This window comes from Falco rusticolus, chromosome 2, assembly GCF_015220075.1.
Source record: "Falco rusticolus isolate bFalRus1 chromosome 2, bFalRus1.pri, whole genome shotgun sequence".
Lineage (NCBI taxonomy): Eukaryota > Metazoa > Chordata > Aves > Falconiformes > Falconidae > Falco > Falco rusticolus.
Window position 1 is genome coordinate 66,595,454 of NC_051188.1, and position 17,597 is coordinate 66,613,050.

Consider the following 17,597-nt stretch of genomic DNA (forward strand, 5'->3'; position numbering starts at 1 on the left):
ATAAGACCATTTCACTGAGTGAGGTTTGGGGCCTTCATAGAAAAGCCAGTGATGAAGAACATGGGGAATCTCTGTACAGATGAGGTCTTTCTTTGATAAGCACTACCTCTGATCTCAAAGAAATGCTGTAGGCTTCCTGATCATTCTTCTTCCCAATCATATCAATATCCAACAGGGCTGGCACAATTTTTACTATCACATTATAAGTGCTCTGCTATAATTAATATTTTTGTTGCGCTCCTTCCTGAGTGATTTCCTTTCTAACTAGATATTTCAAAGAAAGGAAGAAAAATGAACCTGGAGTTCAGCTACATTGCTGGCTTTATGAAGATACATAGTACAGCTGGGCAAACAAATACTCCAAACCTGAACAGCCTTCCTTGAAACTGCAGATAGCAAGCAGACACTGTTCAAAACAAAATAATGTTTTAAGCAAAGGAAAAAAAACCACACCTTTTAAGTCATATGAACTAATTATTTCATGCTCAACCACACACATCCATTCTACTCCCATTTGCTACCAAAAAAAGAGGAAAACAATTTAGAAAAATGCTACTGAATTTGATGTCAAGGGTAAAATACCCTTCCTGCATCTGTTCTCTCCTGGTCGCCTCCTGACAGCGGTTAATGGTGATACTGCACACTGCAAATCTGTCAGTGACACCAGAAAAACTGGGGTTCCAGTAGGGCTAGGCATTGTCTAAACACCCTGGAAAGTGCTCCAAAATGGCTGTAGTCTCAGAACTGCCTGACCTGCAGAATGCTTTCTGAAGAGTTCCACATGACTTTGAATTATTCAGGACCATGGGAGGGGAGCTTCCTGTGAAATCAGAGACCCACATTAGCTTGAGCTATAGACCCAGCACCAGACTAGCCTTGGCTGTTTTGGCTCACAAAGTTTTTTAAAACCAGGCAAAGTAGATCTCTTCCATCTAGGATGGGATCCGCTATATGAGTCTTAATCCAACAGATCCACAAATTCAAATCTTTCATCTCTTGTTTAGCCCTGTTCCTTTCCCAGGGATCTGCATGTATATGTCCTGGTTTCATCTGAGATAGTTAATTTTCATCTTAATATCTGGTACAATGCTATGTTTTGGACTTAGTATGAGAATAATGTTGATAACACACTAATGTTTTAGTTGTTGCTAAGTAATGCTTACTCTAAATCAAAGACTTTTCAAGTTTCCCATGCTCTGCCACTGAGGAGGTGCATATGAAGCTGGGAGGGGACACAGCCAGGACAGGTGGCCTGAACTAGCCAAAGGGGTATTCCATACCACAGAACATCATGCTGGGTACATAAACTGGGGGGAGCTGGCTGGGGGCCACCAATCACTGTTTGGGGACTGGCTGGGCATCAGTCAGCGGGTGGTGAGCAATTGTATCATGCATCACTTGCTTTTTTCCCTTTTGATTTTATTCCTCTCTCTCCTTTTCATTACAATTATTATTAGTATTATTAATGATATTTATACATACAGCATATATAACAACATTAGTAATAACTTATTTTATGTTTAATGCATAAATATAGTTAATTTATTATTAATAATAACACTTTTATTCACACTATTAAATTGTTCTTAAAACTGAACCCATGAGTTTTACCTTTTTCCCAGTTGTCCTCCCCATCCCACTGGGCGCAGGGGGAGTAAGCAAGTGGCTGTGTGGTACTTAGTTGCCAGCTGGGGTTAAACCACAACAGTGGAGTTGCATTCTGTGGTTCTTGACTTGTTCTTTACCTTTTTCTGTTTTCCTCTTATCCCTTCCTCAGGATAGGATATTATGAGTAATGACATCTTAAGCCTAGATTATTCATAGATGTTGCATGTCTTTATCTCAGGAACCAAAACACTCATGCAGATCTAGCTGGATCAGCTACAGCCTTCAGCTCTTTGTTACTATTCCCACAGATGACTTGTCCTAGTGAGTATGAGTGCTCCCAAACTGTTTTGTTGCAAAGTCAGTCAGTGGATGATCCTCTGGGCTTTGGATTCTTTAGGTTTGGTTTTGGAGGGGAAACACTATCAGATGGGAATCCTTTGGGTTCAGTTTTAGTTTTAGTTTCTAGAATTATTATCTTCTACCTGCAGCCCATTAATTTTTTTTTTCCATTGATATTATCACATTCCCATACTTCATGCTTTGCATGACATGATGTGCTGCGATATACCTGACCTGAGAAGACACTGTTCAAAGTAAAGAAACAAACACAGTCACAGGTAATACTAAGACAAGAGAAAAAGCCACCCATTCCGAAGAAGCAGCTTGGTGCTGCCCAGGCTGGTAGGATGCAGTGTGTAGGGCTTTGTGCACAGCTGTTCTCCAGGGGTCTGACCAGGAATTGGCCAGGGTGGACACCACTGCTCTCCATGATGGCTCTAAAGATGAGCACCCTTCCCTCCACCTGCATAGCTGCAGCTTCTCTAAGGACAGGAGGGGGAAAGGGATTGGTTCATGTTTGGGATGCTTGGTCCCATTCAATGGATCCAGCTGGTGAAGTTGATATCTCAGCAATTTCCAATCAGTGTCATGGGAGCTGTGTCCTACTGTGTCCACTTGCCCTGCCTCCAAGATTTAGCTGGTATGAGTTTGTCAGCACAAACCAGGGTGAAAGGGGAACTGGGGAAGAAATAGGAGTCACAGACTCCAAGGAACAATGTTTTAAGGACATGTCCAGGGTTACTGAGGGTGCACCAAGTGGCACTGATGTGGTCAAAGACTCTTACATCTCTCCATCGGCAACACAGTTTACTGAAGCACTCACATCACACGACTTTTTCACCAGGTGCTTACAGACAAATAAGACATCTAAATTAAGTGGATGAATCTCATGCAGTGGCACTAAGGGAAGTGAATGGCGTCATTCTGTTACTGTAACAAAAAACCAGGCTGTTCTTATGGCAACGTAGCTAAAGTCGTGAAATACAAAGAGCTCGACTTCTTTTTAATCTTCTCAGACTTCCTCAGAAAAGCCTCCTCTGGAGCAGCAAAGCAGAATAAGGACAATCTTGCCCCTCGATCCCCTACTTGTTGCCTTCCTGCAGTTTTGGTAACCATGATGGGAAAAGGAATCAGACGAGAAGATAGTCTGACACGTCTTTCCTATTCCTACCTCACAAGGGCCAGGCACAGAGCTGTTACACTGTCTGGACAGGGTAATCTACTCATTGCAAGATTTCAGCACTGAATCATAATAGAGTGAATTTTACTCTGCTTGCAAGCACTGAAGGAGATACATCTAATTTCATATTGGGGTAACAGAGAACTGGAAACCAGGATTTTAGATTTGCAAAAATATCAGATTGCTTTGGAAAGGAAAGGAAAAGCAGGTCAGGTCAGGTTAGGTTGCTCCAAATAAGTGCTTGGAAGACTGGGTCAGTCTAGAAAATTGGTGTTGATATTATAAAATATGGTAAATTCAGAGCAACTTGGGACTGAAAGTACTAGTACTGCTGAGTGTCAGAAGAGAAACACTGAGCTAATTTTTTGGGGCCAAAATGAATACAGGCACTATTTTACTGAATTGATGTGCTAATGAATATTATCTGCCTCTTTTGAACTCTCTCTGGGGCTTTGCCAGTAAATTTGCAAAATTTCTGCACAACCTCAAAACCCTGCCACTGAATGCAGATCGGTGTTATAACACAGCATGAGGAGAGATATTGGCTACAGGACAAAAACACTGCAGTGAAAGTGTGTGACGACTTTCACAATCCATGTGCTCTCTAGGACTGTAACATTTCCTGAAGAAACCACCTGCAATGCTGAGTCCCAACTGCAGCAATGTGTCTTTCCTTTCAGCAGTGATAAACTCAGCTGCAGCCTGAGCCTGAAGGGAAGGACAGTACTGCCTTGTGACCCCAGGGCCACATTGCATGCCCTGAAACAACTGGTGTTAACAGAGGAGCAACAACCCCCTCAGCCTTCACCTCCCTTTGTCTCAACTCACTCCCTGCCACTGGCAAATCCACATCGGTAAATTCACACCTGCTTGAAGATTACAAGGCAAATAATATACATGCCTAGCCATGTTGAAAAGATCTTATAGAAATGGAAACATATGTTCATTAATAAAACTCTGAACACTAGGTAATTAAAGTCTTGTTAACCCCGTGACTTCTGAAACCCACCCCTGGAATTGTTATTGTTCACACAGCTCCCAGCCCCGCACAGAGGGGACTGCTCAGAGAGCCAATCCTACCTGCAGCAGATGCTCTCATTATGTCAACAGGATCCTTAGGGACCCTGAGATGTACTCCTGCAGGAGCAATCTGTGCAGTAAACTTCAGTGAAACTCAAACAACAGTTGGGATGAATTTTGCTGGCATTGCGGTAGCATTAGCCTCTACGGTGGTATTGCTAGAGCAGGGGGATGTCTCTTTGCCGTTCTCTCAATATAAGGGTGTGCTGATATGGCCGTTGAGCACTTCTCAGATAGATGGTCCTGGACTGAGCAGCCTTTTGTTTTACAATAAGCTCAGAAACACAACCTGAATGCAACAAAGCGGTGGAGGACAACAGTGATGTAATTATTAAGAACATGAAAATTGGTGGTTATCACAGGCCAGGTATTTCCAGGCAGTGAAGGGTTTTGAGGGTAGAGACAGGTCACCAGTGATTGACAGATACAGAGGGAAAGGGAGGATCATTGCTGAGGAAAATGTGCTTAAAACAAGAATGTGGCTGTCATAGCAGTATTTCCATGCATATAGGTGAAGTGAAATTTCCCTGAAAGGACCATCGCCCTATCACATCATTCCTTGGGGTTTTTTCTTAGATACAAATTACTTTTTCTTCTGAAAGAGGAAAATTTCACCCCCAAAAGAGCTGGGAAAAATGTATTTCTTCATTTAAGGAAAGCAAATCGGGAGATTCAGAAATTATTTCCAAACACAGTTGATACAATTTCTTTTTCTGTTTTACTTAACATAGTTTTATTAATTTGAACATATCATTAACACAAGTAATTGCGGGGGCAAGGAGATAGAACTGTCTAATTTCATTTTCTGTGCAAAAATCTATATACCTGCTGCACTCTCAGTCTCAATAACCTCACTGAGCAGGTTCTGCTTTATTGACAACAAAATGCTCGTGACTTGTCCTGTCACAGCTGTGGATTCAAAAACACATAGACTGTAATGCAATGCCTAGTTGCAGTTTCAGTAGGGATACCAGGGCAAACTAAAGACAATGCAAGAGAAAGCTAAACCAGTAAGTGCTTTCTGTGGGCCTCATCCTACAAGCACACACCTATGAGTAACCTTCAAAGAGATTTTTTGCCTGTAAGAATGAGGATTTGGCATGTCAGTCAATGAAAGCTGTGGCATTGGGTTCTCTGTTCCCTGCGCTGAAAAATGTGACAAAATGGTCCCTTTATTTGCAGTTGGGATGGGTCTGTCTGTTACTGCATAAAATGACTGAGGCACTGCAGTTGCAAATTTAATATCACAAAAATTAGGAATCATGTGACTTAGGACTGCAACGCAAGCATCAGTGCAACTCTGATTTTTGTATTGTGCACATTAAAGCATCCAATCCAGCTTCCTAAAAATCTCCATAGTGCTTCACAGCCTCACCCTGTACCCTGGGTCTGGCCCAGACCAGTGTGAGCATGTTAGCCCAGATGCTGAGTCCCATTGCAGGCTCCCTCTGTGCTTACAGCAACACAAAGCAGGACAATACAGTGGAAATGAGGGAAGGAGAGGAACAGAGATAACATCTGTGTTTTTGTCTGAGAAGCTAGCATCTGCATTTTCAGCTTCAGAGCAGAAGACATCCCGGCAGAGCCTGTCCCTGGGTGGGTACAGAGCTCAGTCAACCCTGTTTTAGCCAGGACCCATCGGCAGTGAGGGTCAGAGAGCAACTCTGACAGCCAAAGCACCACTAGAAGAGGCCAGCCATGTCTGTGCCCAGGCATGGGCCGGTTTGGAGTGGCTGATGTCCTGTGCGCTGGAAGCCCTTGCTGAGGAAATAGTCCATTTTTTAGCCCTGATATGCTGTTGTCCCCGACGGAGAACTAGACATTTTTTCTTTCAACTTGCCTGCTGTCATTAAAACCAGCATCTTGCTCTTGTTTGCTATAAACCAGAGGGAATGTGTCTCATTTAGCCCAAGACCCTCTGAAGGGTGGGAAGGGAGGCAGCTATGCTCAGAGATCCTTCTGCAGTTTACAACACAGCTATGTCTGCTATGATTAGCTCTCCCATTTTCAGGACTTGACAGTCTCTGCTGGTTCACAGAAATTACTTCGTGCTCACCTGGCTTTTCCCAGAGAAACTGTAAGGGGGCCCCTTTAGCCTTGCCAGTGAATCAGAAGACCTGCTGACCACAGAGAGGCCCCTCCTGGCTGCAAGATTTGTTTTGCAGTGATCTTTTCTTCTAGATGAAAGGCCAGATTTTTTGTTCATTTGTTCACCAAGGCACAAAGCTTTCAGGGGCTCCCAGAAGTACAAGAGGTGCTGGGTGCTATAGACCGTCATGGCAGATCCTAAGTGCACAAAAAGCATTTCAGAGAAGCAAGGAAAGGGTTAAAAACTCTGCAGCACCTTACAAATGGGATCTATGCTTTATTGGCTAAATTATTGCTTGCTTCTCTTGTTTTCCCGCTGCCTTTTAAGATCTTTACTGGCTGGCTCTAAATAGTGTACGAAGAATAGCATATCTACGATGGCAATAAAATGTAAATTGACCTCATGTATGTCTATTGTGGTAAAGATGAGACATGCTGAAAGGGCCCATCTCTGCTCTCGGAGGCGCTGGCCGCTGCACCACTGCCACTTCAGCAGAATTACTTATGGTCTACACCAGGGTGCACAAAATCAGGCTCACCCCATGCCACGTCTTCTTCCTCTTCCTTAACGCTCAGAGGCAGTTTCTCGCTTTTACGATTTATTCCTTGCTGAAAGGCAAACAAGTGCACAGGTTCTCTCTGCAGCTTTTTAATATCACTTGAATCTCTGAGTGCAGGACAGATTTTCCCCTCCAATAAGGGAAGGGATTAAGAAACTCCGATTTGGCAGAGTAATGGAAAGAGATTAGAGAATTCAAATAATTGGTACAGGGGTGACAGCTTAGTTCTCGTAGCACATGAAAGTGCTTTAGAAAGAATTTGAGAGGTCAAATCTTAAAATTACTTTTCACCATGTTGCTAGTTTTCCCTGGCTGTGGTAGAAATGCACACCAGAGGACCATTTTCTCCTTCTACCTCAAGCAATATTGTTTCTTTCATTACAAAACCACCACATAAAATTCTGTGGTATGTCACGTTTGATTCTACTCTCTCTGGCATTTCTGAGGAGAAATCACTAACTACAAGTGCAATAACTCTTCAAGGTTACACTGTCATGGAATGTGATGAGTTGGAAGAAAGGCAGAGTCAATGTGTTGAAACCTATTTTGGTATAGAAAATGTTCAACTTCTTTTATTCGCTCAGGCATTCAGAAACAAGTATCCTTCCTTTTTAACACAATACTGCTGCAAAGAATGATTTTAAATTGATTTGACATTATTATACTGCAGTAATCTTCCAGAATCCATGCTAAACCAAATGCTTTCACTGTACAACCTCTTAACAGTCCCTTGTAGCTCTGTTTTCTGTGGTTCCCTGACGGCAGTAATTTCCCCATCCTTCTCTAGAGAGATTTCCTTCTGTATTTCCATACCATTGTTTACAATTACTTCAAAGTGTAGTAAAATAAAATAAGCATGGAAGTCTGAGCAAAGACCAAAGAAGGCCTTAACAGTTGGTTTGAATGCAGTTAAATCTTACAAAAACACAATTCCAGAAAGTCAGTGTTATAGAAAATGTGTCTCCACTGCAAGTCAGTACTCACAAAGCCTGGTGCTTGGTCTGTGTGAAGGTTAAGGGAAATGTGTTGGAGCCCAGAGGCAGTCGTGTGCTGAGGACAGACATGCAGTGCTGAATGTGACTCTTTTGCATCACCACAACTCCAGCGAGTAAGGTGGAGTTATGCTGACACGCACCGGTGTAACAGAGCACAGGAACTGGCCCCAGCCTTGTTACCAGCTGATGTGAAGAGTTGCAGAGAGGAAACTATTTGCAGTACACAGTAACATGGCTTTTTTGGCCAAATACAACACAGAAAACAGTAAATATTTTCAAGTGCAAGTGCCACCTACTGGCACTTTATACTATTTACATAAATAAAGCTATTTTTCATTTCATGGACCAGATGAAGGGCTCTAGAAATTGGATAAGTCTCATCAGCTGTCTGGCCAACAGTTGAGCAGACTTCAAGGCTAGACATTACAGCATTTTGCATGCAGCAGGGGTATCGCATCTTTCTCCTGAGCAGTTCAGAGACCCACAAACATGAACTAAATCTTTGCAAATACATGTGAAGCAGATGCAATCAGTGGAAGAGCATTTTCATCGCCAGCAGGACCCCCCAAGTACAGTAGTTACTGATTGTTGGTTCCACTGCAGACCTCACGATACACTTCTTGTGAACACTCCAGCTCCTGGAGCCAGAAGATTGTGTGAGAATATAAATTCTCCTCAGGAATCACATGGTGTGTGGTGTATGTATGGTGGTTTCAGGCGGTAGTGGGAACCTGAAAAATGGGACTCCCACCAGCCTAGAAAGCAAAGAAACTAGAGGTACCTACAGTCATATTATTTTTTTTTTTAATCTCAGAGGTAGGTGGGGGGAAGAGCTGGTTAATTAATGTGCATACTGGGGCTTGGCAGCATTGTAAAAGTTGAATGATGAGGCCAGCATCTCACAGGAGCTCTGTGATGCAGCTGGCAGGAAATCCCAGGCTTTCTCACTCCCAAAGTCCTTCCTGCAAATTGCTTCACTCATCAGTACATCTGATTTTTACTAATGGTACATACTGAATATGAGATCAGAGCCTTGGGTTTGTTTTGGGGTTTTTTTTCTCGTTTTGGTATTAATGCTACTGTCACTTAATGTGAAATCCCTCTATACGGATATTCTCCTTGCAGGGCTGAAATGCCTAGAATCCTTTGCAAGAGAGGATTTTATAGACTTTGAGAGAAAACAAAATTAATTTAATGACGTCAGAAAGTCATGAGTTCTTAGGACAAATTATAAGTCTTCTGCAAAAGCTTTGACCAAGATTTATATTGCCTGCAAAACTTATTAATGATATTGAGGCTAGGGTCTTATGAACCAGTTTAAAAGTAATTATAAATCTAAATGAGCACATCTGAGCATGAACCCTGCCATTTTCTCCAGACCAAACCAAGATATATTATGAGAGTTATGAAACTTTGGACCCTCTTATATATTAAAGAATCCTATTTATGACCACATAGTTAGGTCTGAATTATTGTGCTTATTCTAAACACTGCTTTTGCAAGATTTATGTCTCATTCATTTTACAACTTTCAGGGGTGAAACTTGCCATTCATAACCACAGCACAGAAAAAAAAAAATCTTCTGATTTTTTTTTAAATACAATCTATCACAATTCAGAACCAGAAAGGTGAAAAAATATTATTATTTTTTTTTAGGAAACCCTCAGATCTATTGAAAGAGATTGTGACCATGCTTAGCTTTAAAAATTACTTAATTTTGAAAGCTATGATTTTACATCCTTACTCCCTGAGGTATTCAAGCTCATTATTTACAGTACTGTTTTTCAGATGCAAATGTCTAATTATTTCCTGTGAAAGGCAGTTGTTGCATGCCTAGATCAAAAAGAGTAACATTCATTACGTTATTTTCTGGCTGGGTGAAAAAGTACCTCGTTTGAATAAAAATAATTTCAAATTTTCCTGTTGAAATTTGGAATACAGTGCAACTTAAGATCGAGAAAAGGCAGCGAGCAATTCCTGTGCCCTACTGTCCAGGGCTAACAGACATAAAATCTTTAAAGAATTAACTGGGAGACGTGTTTCTGATACCTGAGTCACGTACCCCCTGGTATTTGTCTCTATAGATGGCTGGGATGTGGTAGCCCTGGATGACAGCTAATTCAAGTCATTCACTGCTCTCTTGAATTTAATTGCAAATGTGGACTTCATACACCCCCCTGGAACACCATGGTAGCTGGTTTTTAACCAGCCCATGACTTCAGATGAGAGATTTCTGAGAAGAGTAGCCCATAGGTTTTGTTTAGTGTTTTCTGCAAGACAACATTTGGCTGAAAGAACCATCTCAGTCTTCTCGATTTGTGTCCTCCCTGTATCATACTTCAACTCTCCTAAGCTTATTTATTCTCCCATTGTGGTACTACAGATATTCTCCCATGGTTTTCTTTAGAGACAGAAAATACTCTTACAATCAGGGCAGCTGGATTTTGTAGAGTGGAAATCTGGAGTTCATCAGTGCCTCAGCAGATTCACAGACCAACACCCTGAAGGCATCAGGCAACCACTGAACATGTTTGGGCTAGACTGATTTCCATCACCTGAAGATTTCACCCCAGGTACCTTTGACATTTCTATTCTCTTACTGTGTGATCCTGGTCATGCTAACACCCGACATGGCTTTAAGGATGTTTCTACCAGACCTGAGAAGTTCACCTGCCATGTAAAATCAAGGGGCATGTTCTGAGAATTTCTAGTTAAAACTAATTGTTTCAGCTCCAAGAAAAATCTGAAATTGGGGTAAGGGAGTGGTCATTGCTCTGTTTTGGAAAAAACAGGCAGAAATTCCTAAAAGTTACCAGGAAGTCTGAAAATTATTGCTATGAGATAGTGTCAAGGTTTGGTTTGGAATTTTTTTAAACAAAGAGAGTACCCAGCTCTTACATTCTCAACCACAGCTCCTACGGCTTGCATACTCCCACTTAACGCCTGAAAGCATGAAATGGAGTTCTCAGTTTTCCAGGTGAAACTAGTAGCACTAGGAAACTGGGTCACAACATATACTGTGTGGATGACCTGACATGCAAAGTGAGGTGTGTTTGAGTGCTAATGGCCGTGTGTCTGGTAACTACCTGTTTATCAAGTGTAATCTTCCAGTTTAGGGAATTTATCCATGGTAGAAAATGCAGTTGCACAAAAACTAGCTTCTTATTACTAAACTAAGCACACTAGAATTTAAATGTTTTGGGGTGGGAAGGGTCGGGAGAGGTTAGGATTATGGCTGCTAAATGTGTGCCAGAATCCCAGAGCATTATGAGCCAGATCCTAGACTGAACCATCACACTTATGCTGAAGGCTGTATAATTGGCGTGGTAAAGGTTTCTATTAACTGTGAACATACTCTTGTAAGTTTTCTATTTGCTTGTTCTTTTCTTTCATTTGTACATTTTATTATGCAATGAGTAGGTGATAATAATTATAATGTTGCTAATAAGGTAACTTCATCAAAGTGTGAGGTTAGGTGTAACAGCATGTCAGTGATGACAATGCCCTGACCTGCATTTGTCTAGGCCATACACCAGTGAGTTTCAGAAACAGGACAAGTAGGGATGGTCTCTAGTTTCCTTCTCTTCAGATGAGTATCACGAGTTTTCACTAATTCTTTGTAGCTGCTGATTGATATTAACGACCACGCAGTATTGCTGGCATGTCTGGAAGTCTCAACAAGGATCAACAAAACAGTTCCTGAGGCTCCATTCTCTCTTGGAGAAGACCCCAAAGATAGTATTGGGCAACTACTTGCTTGTCCTGAGGGCTTCATTGTTCATAAGAGGACTCTTGCACATCCCTTATCAGTGTGTGCATCAGGACACTGGTTGCACCCACTTTGAAGACAAGCCTTACAAAGTGTTCCCATATGTCAGTTCTACCCATCCTCCTGCATTCCTTGTTTTCATATGACCGCACTCCTGCAAGGAACAAAACTTTTATATGGGAAGATGAAAGGCAAATTAGCAAACATTCACAACCTCAAAAATAAAACAAGAAACGATGGGATCAGTTTCCCTGACAGTGTAAAATGGCATATCTCTTCAGACTCCATCTGGCCTAAGGTTTGTATTTGAACCTGGCATAATACCTCTCATTGTACGTCTAAGTTTTGAAATGACTAATTTATTTACACAGTGACTATGCCCTGAGCTCACAGCAACAGAACCAACAGGGAATCTACCCTGGTTCTCAGGGCAGAGGAGGGCTGGGAATGGCAGGAAGACAGGCAGCAGGAGACTTCTCTGAGGTCAACTCCCTGGTGATTAAAGGCAGGCCAGAAACAAGAACAAAACTTCCCGCCACTGTTTGAAGAACAGCAAAGTCCCATAGCAGAACTGGTGGGATAGTATGGACAAACAATGCTTGCACTGTATCTGAAGAGAGGTCCAGTGGCAGCTATGAGATGTTAAGAACTTTTGTCTATACTGGCAGGACAATGCATGAAATCCAACAGCAGAATGTCCCGTACATGCCATCTGTGTACAATCCTGGGTGCAGAGCCACTAACACTTCCCCTGCCAGACCTGCAACAGGAACCTCACCATTCCAACAGGGAGAAGGTTAGATGGAGCTTAATTTCTGAAGTAGATCTAAGTAGGTCAAAGATATATATATATATTTTAATACAGTAACGCTACCATAATTCTCAATGTAGGCATAATGGTGTTTGGACAAAAATGCTTTAACAGTTGCGTGAGATGTGACTGTCTGCAATAGCAGGGAGCTGGAACCAGTTTTTTGGAAGTGTGCTTCCTATCCCTCATCATGTGCCTGTATGTCTGCACCAGTAATTAGAAATAATCAAGCCTAAAATTCACACAGTTCCTCATTTACTCTTGAAAAACCATAACCAGCTTTCCCTTGGAAAGAACTACAGCCAAATGAAAGTGATGCTGGTTTCAAATCACATTAACTTGTTGAGCCTTGTGCACAAAAGGACCACTCACACAGTTGTTCCTATGAGGAATAACACAGTTTGGCCCTTTTTAGGAAACTCATTACTTAACAATACATTATTGTGTTGGATTGAATTGGCATGGATATGCTTGGCAAGGCTGTAAGAAGAATCTGTGTTGTCATGCCAAATGTTTTTCAACCTGTGTGTGCCTGTGTTCAGGTCTGATAAGGTTATCCATGGTGCATATGCTTCTCATCAAAAGGTTACATTCTGGTCCTGTCCATCCAAGCTTCAGAGAGGTTGCATATGACGCTGAAAAAATCCATTTGGAAAGGCAATTCTGCCCTAGCCCAACTCTAGATCATGCACCACTTGCCCTGTTCTGCTAATGTACCTGTGACTTCTACTTCCCTGGCTGCACCGACCCTCCAGTTCAATGGGAGAGTGGGACAGTGCCCCATTCATCCTCATCTTCAGTTTCTTCTGACATGTGGCAGAAGACATGTGGGTTCACATATTTTTGGGCTTGATCATGTGACTGAAGCAATTCCCTCATACCTTGTATACAAGCTTTAACCACTGTACCAGAAAAGAGGGCCTTGTCTTTTTCAAAGGTGTTGAGAGATGAGGCTGGACCCACTGCTGTCCACATGTACTAGGCACATGCTGAACATGTCTACTGGCCACGTCTGACCAGAGGTCTTAAAGAGAAGGCTCTGCCTTTGGGTAGGGATAAAATATTAAGCTCACCAGTCCTTTGTCCATGTGTATACACTGAAGTTCATATTTAGGCATCTACTGGATTTTGCTGGCTTTAGGCTGGGGACTGCTGCCTCAATTTGTGGTCTTACTTTGGGTGCCACTGCAGGTACTCCAGTTGTCTTCCCAAAGCATGGGTACACTGGAAAATTTGGGCTGCCTGAGCTTTCTGTAAGTCCTGATCTAACCTGATATGAACACAGGTTTTGTGTTCATTGGCTTAACTTAATTAAATGACCTTTTTTTTTAAAAAAAGATAGTAATACTGGTGTATTTCTTACTATATGCACAAAGGCACAATGTTAAGCTAAAGATTCCTTAGTAATGGTGTATCATCCACGTATAAAGGAAATGGTCTTAGAAATTTTGTCCGTGATGGGATATTACACCTCTTTGACTATATCAGACTTATCACAACAATGCATTTCTGACATCTTTTATAGACTTTGGAGTTGCAACAGTCCACTGTTTGTGTCTAGCACTCTGATGCACCATGTGTTGCATTTTTTAAGGACAAATGCACATTTCTATCACTAGAACAAGACTCTTCCCAGTTATACATGGAAATATACATATACAAGTTCGCTAACTTGACATTTGTTGACATCCACTCTCCACTTGTTTCTTCCTTCAGTCTGAAGATGAACCAGTTTCCAGTCAGCTTCATTTCATCTGCTGTTGTCTCCATGAATCTTCTTTCTACCAGTTTGTCTTCACTTACATGGATGTGGTAGTGCAGGCAGTGTCCTGGGTCTTCCTGACTCCTCTTTTTCCTGTTCTCTTTCTTTCTTCCTGTTCTCATTCCCTAGATAGTGATCCCTTTGCCACCGGTCAGGTTCCCTAGTCTCCAATCAGAATTTACTTCTACCATTTTGCAATGTCTTTCCCAACTACTTACTTACCACCCTACTTCTGATTGTCTCTAGGCAAAATGCCTCTCTGATGTCAAGAAGAAAATAAAATCTCTGAATCTATAGTATCAGTTCTTACCTGGAACATCTTGTTTCCCAGCCTGAGGACTAGAAGGGATTTTTCTTTTTTTTTTGATCTTTTTAATGCTATATCCTCCAGAAAAGGGTTCTTAAGAAACACCTGATTGTTTAGGAACAGATATAATAAGAGCTTTCCTTCCTTGGCTGAGCAAGTTCTTTTTCCTTTGAAGGACTGGAACAGTACTGACTCAAGAACCCCACTTCTGTAGAAGTTTCAGGTCAAGGTCCTTTGTGAGTTGCTAGCTTCAAAAGCAGGACATGAAGAGGAAGCAATCTCTGAGTCATATGCTGACCACATGCATGGTCCACTATGCCACCCCTGATCAATCTGCATAAGCAGCCACCTTTTTTGACCCTAACTTTTCTTGGCCTTCCTTCAGTTATCTGGCTGAACACAAATGTCTCTCTACCCTTCTTATTTAAACAACTGCAACCTGTTTGCCCAGGAAGACAACTTCTTTAGTTGTCTCATCAATGCCTGTAACAAAAGGCTGTAGAGGAAGATGATAGTGTCTGCTCTGCTGCAGCCTCCTATAACAACCCTGCACGTCCTTCAGCTGTAATCCTGCAGAGGAGAAGAAGAATGGGGATAAGGACCCTTCCCCTCTCCACATCATTGCTGGTATTCAGACATAAAAGGAAGCTTCACACCTGCTCCCTGAGTGAGAACTGGGCCACCAATTTGTGTCAGTCATGTTCCATATGTTTACAGATGAGAGTAGCAGCAGTTGTTAATCTTTGAGCTCCCACAGCCTTGGTAAAAATTCCTTCAGGAGCAGCTCCCTCTGCACCTTCTCCCCATTGCTGGATGTGGCTTAGAGCCGCAATCCAGCCCTTAAACTGCAAATGGCTTGGAGCGGGGATTATGCTTTTCTTTTATGTTAAACAAGAGCAACCCACACTGAGTGTGCTCATTAAAAAATCATGTTCTTCAACACTGATCCTTTGGGCTATAGTTAGAGCTTCACAATATAACATGCAAGAGACAGGTTGCTTAGCCCAGCCAGGCTCAGAAAGGGATGAGCGGACAGCAAAACAGCGTGTCGGAAGAATAAACTCCATACCCACAGTGGAATAAGGCAGCCTTCAACAGGGGACGTTCTTAAAAATGTGGCTGCTTAAATTAATTTGGAAAGGATCCTAACAGGTGTGAAAGAGTGGCGTTTCTGTCAACCATAAAGATAAGTTCTTGGCCATGTTGTATTACAAATCACATTAAAAAACAAATTAAATAGTACCTTGTGCCATTACTGGAAGGTGTATTTCCTGGCCTTCCCTGCCCAGGAAGCCTACCCATCTCTAAAGACCACATGTGTAGGTGGATAAATGACACAAGAAAAAGAAAAATGACAAAGAAGCTAAGCCTATTGTGGCTCGTATTAACTTCATAAATGTCCCTAATGATTTTACTATGGATGAAGTGCATAAAGGAACTAGCAAAGATGAAAGGTTAGAGTGCATAACAATGTAAGGATTCCAAGCAAAAAATAGATGCACCACTTGAGCTGAAAGCAGAATGGTGTCCTGAACATTAAGACTTTATGTTTTTCCTACCCTAAATATTAGGAACCTGAAGTGAAGAGAACAGGATGCCACACACAGTTGCTGTTCCAGACATTTTGACAGGCTTCAGCCTCTCTGGGCAAATTCTTCCATGCAAGATCTTCCCATTATAGCGTGTTAGCCTGTGGATTTGGCTACCCCCACAGCCCCCTTCGTCCAGCTGCACAGGGCTGTTTGCAGGAGAGAAATCTCAGGAAAGAACTGATACACAAAGGAGGGAGGAGTGAAGCCTGCTCCATTTGAATGGGGGCTGCAAAACCAATTACATTAATACTCCCTGTATTCCTTTGTGCATCATTTGGGGATGAGATTTGTTAAGCAAATATCTCTGCATCATGATAATAATGAGGAGCCTCAATAGTTTGAGCTTCAACACTCTACCAGCCTGAGCTGAAGGAGGCAGAAGAGAAGCTTCTGTTTGCAATCGTGTTGTTTACTGTTGGGATAAAAAAGGCTGAAGCTTTAAAGCCGCTGGCAGAGACACAGTCATCACAAAAAAAAGCGGTGTCTCTGCTGGGTTCAGGGTGCAAGATTGGAAGGATATATGTGACAGGAGAGCTGAGGTCACTTAGAGCAGAATTTTTCTGCCTTGTCTTCAGAATACCAACAATCTATCAGTTATTCAGAGGTGATCCTCAGAAAGATTTTAAAGCTACTTACATCTCAAAAATAAAATAATTTCCCCTAAATTCTTCCCACTCATGCAGGTAAGTATGCCAGGGAATTGGGGGAAGGAAGCCAGAGGTAATAAAAGAACACTCAGAGTGAAGCCTATTGAAATAAGCCTGTAAATCAGCAGAGCTGTGACAGTGTTGCATGGACTAGTCTGTCACCATCCTTTGAAGAAGTCAGGTCAGAAAAGGCAGAGAAACACCAAGACCTACAAACAGTTCAGCATCTGGCTTGACCACCTTGTAAGTGTTTTTTTTCCTCCAAGAGGCTTTCTGCGTGGCAATAGTTGCATGTTAAAGCCCAGATCACACTCTAATAGCCTGATCATCTGTGTTTGTAGCAACCCCTTGCCTTCATGGCACTCCTTTTTTTCCTTCTCCTCAGCAAGGGGACACGAATGCTGCTGCTTTCTGAGGGCTCAGTCTGCAGGAAAGGAACAAGCCACTGTTTTATTAGAAGGCAGGGAAAGGTGACCACAAATCGTATCATTATCCTTTTGCACCTGAACAACTGCATACAGAACACGGCGGGGGGGCTGCCCGGGGCCTATAAGCAGTGGGGGGTGTACATGGGGGCACCATTTCCTGCAGAGATTTTGCCGCTGGAAAAAAATGCTGGACTGGCTAAATCATGCTCTTTCACTTTGCGTTGGAAAGGTGGCATGTTGCCAGCACACTGCCCTCATGCCTGGATGGTTGTGACAGCTGGGGCACATAAACCATCTTGTCCTAAAGAAACAGCCCATGTTGCTGAAGTCCTTGTTCTCCACATCACCAACAGTGGCAGTGACCTGACTTTGGGACTGGCAGAGGAGAGGTCCCTCCTGAGTCCGTATGGGACACAAGGGACATCCCCCTC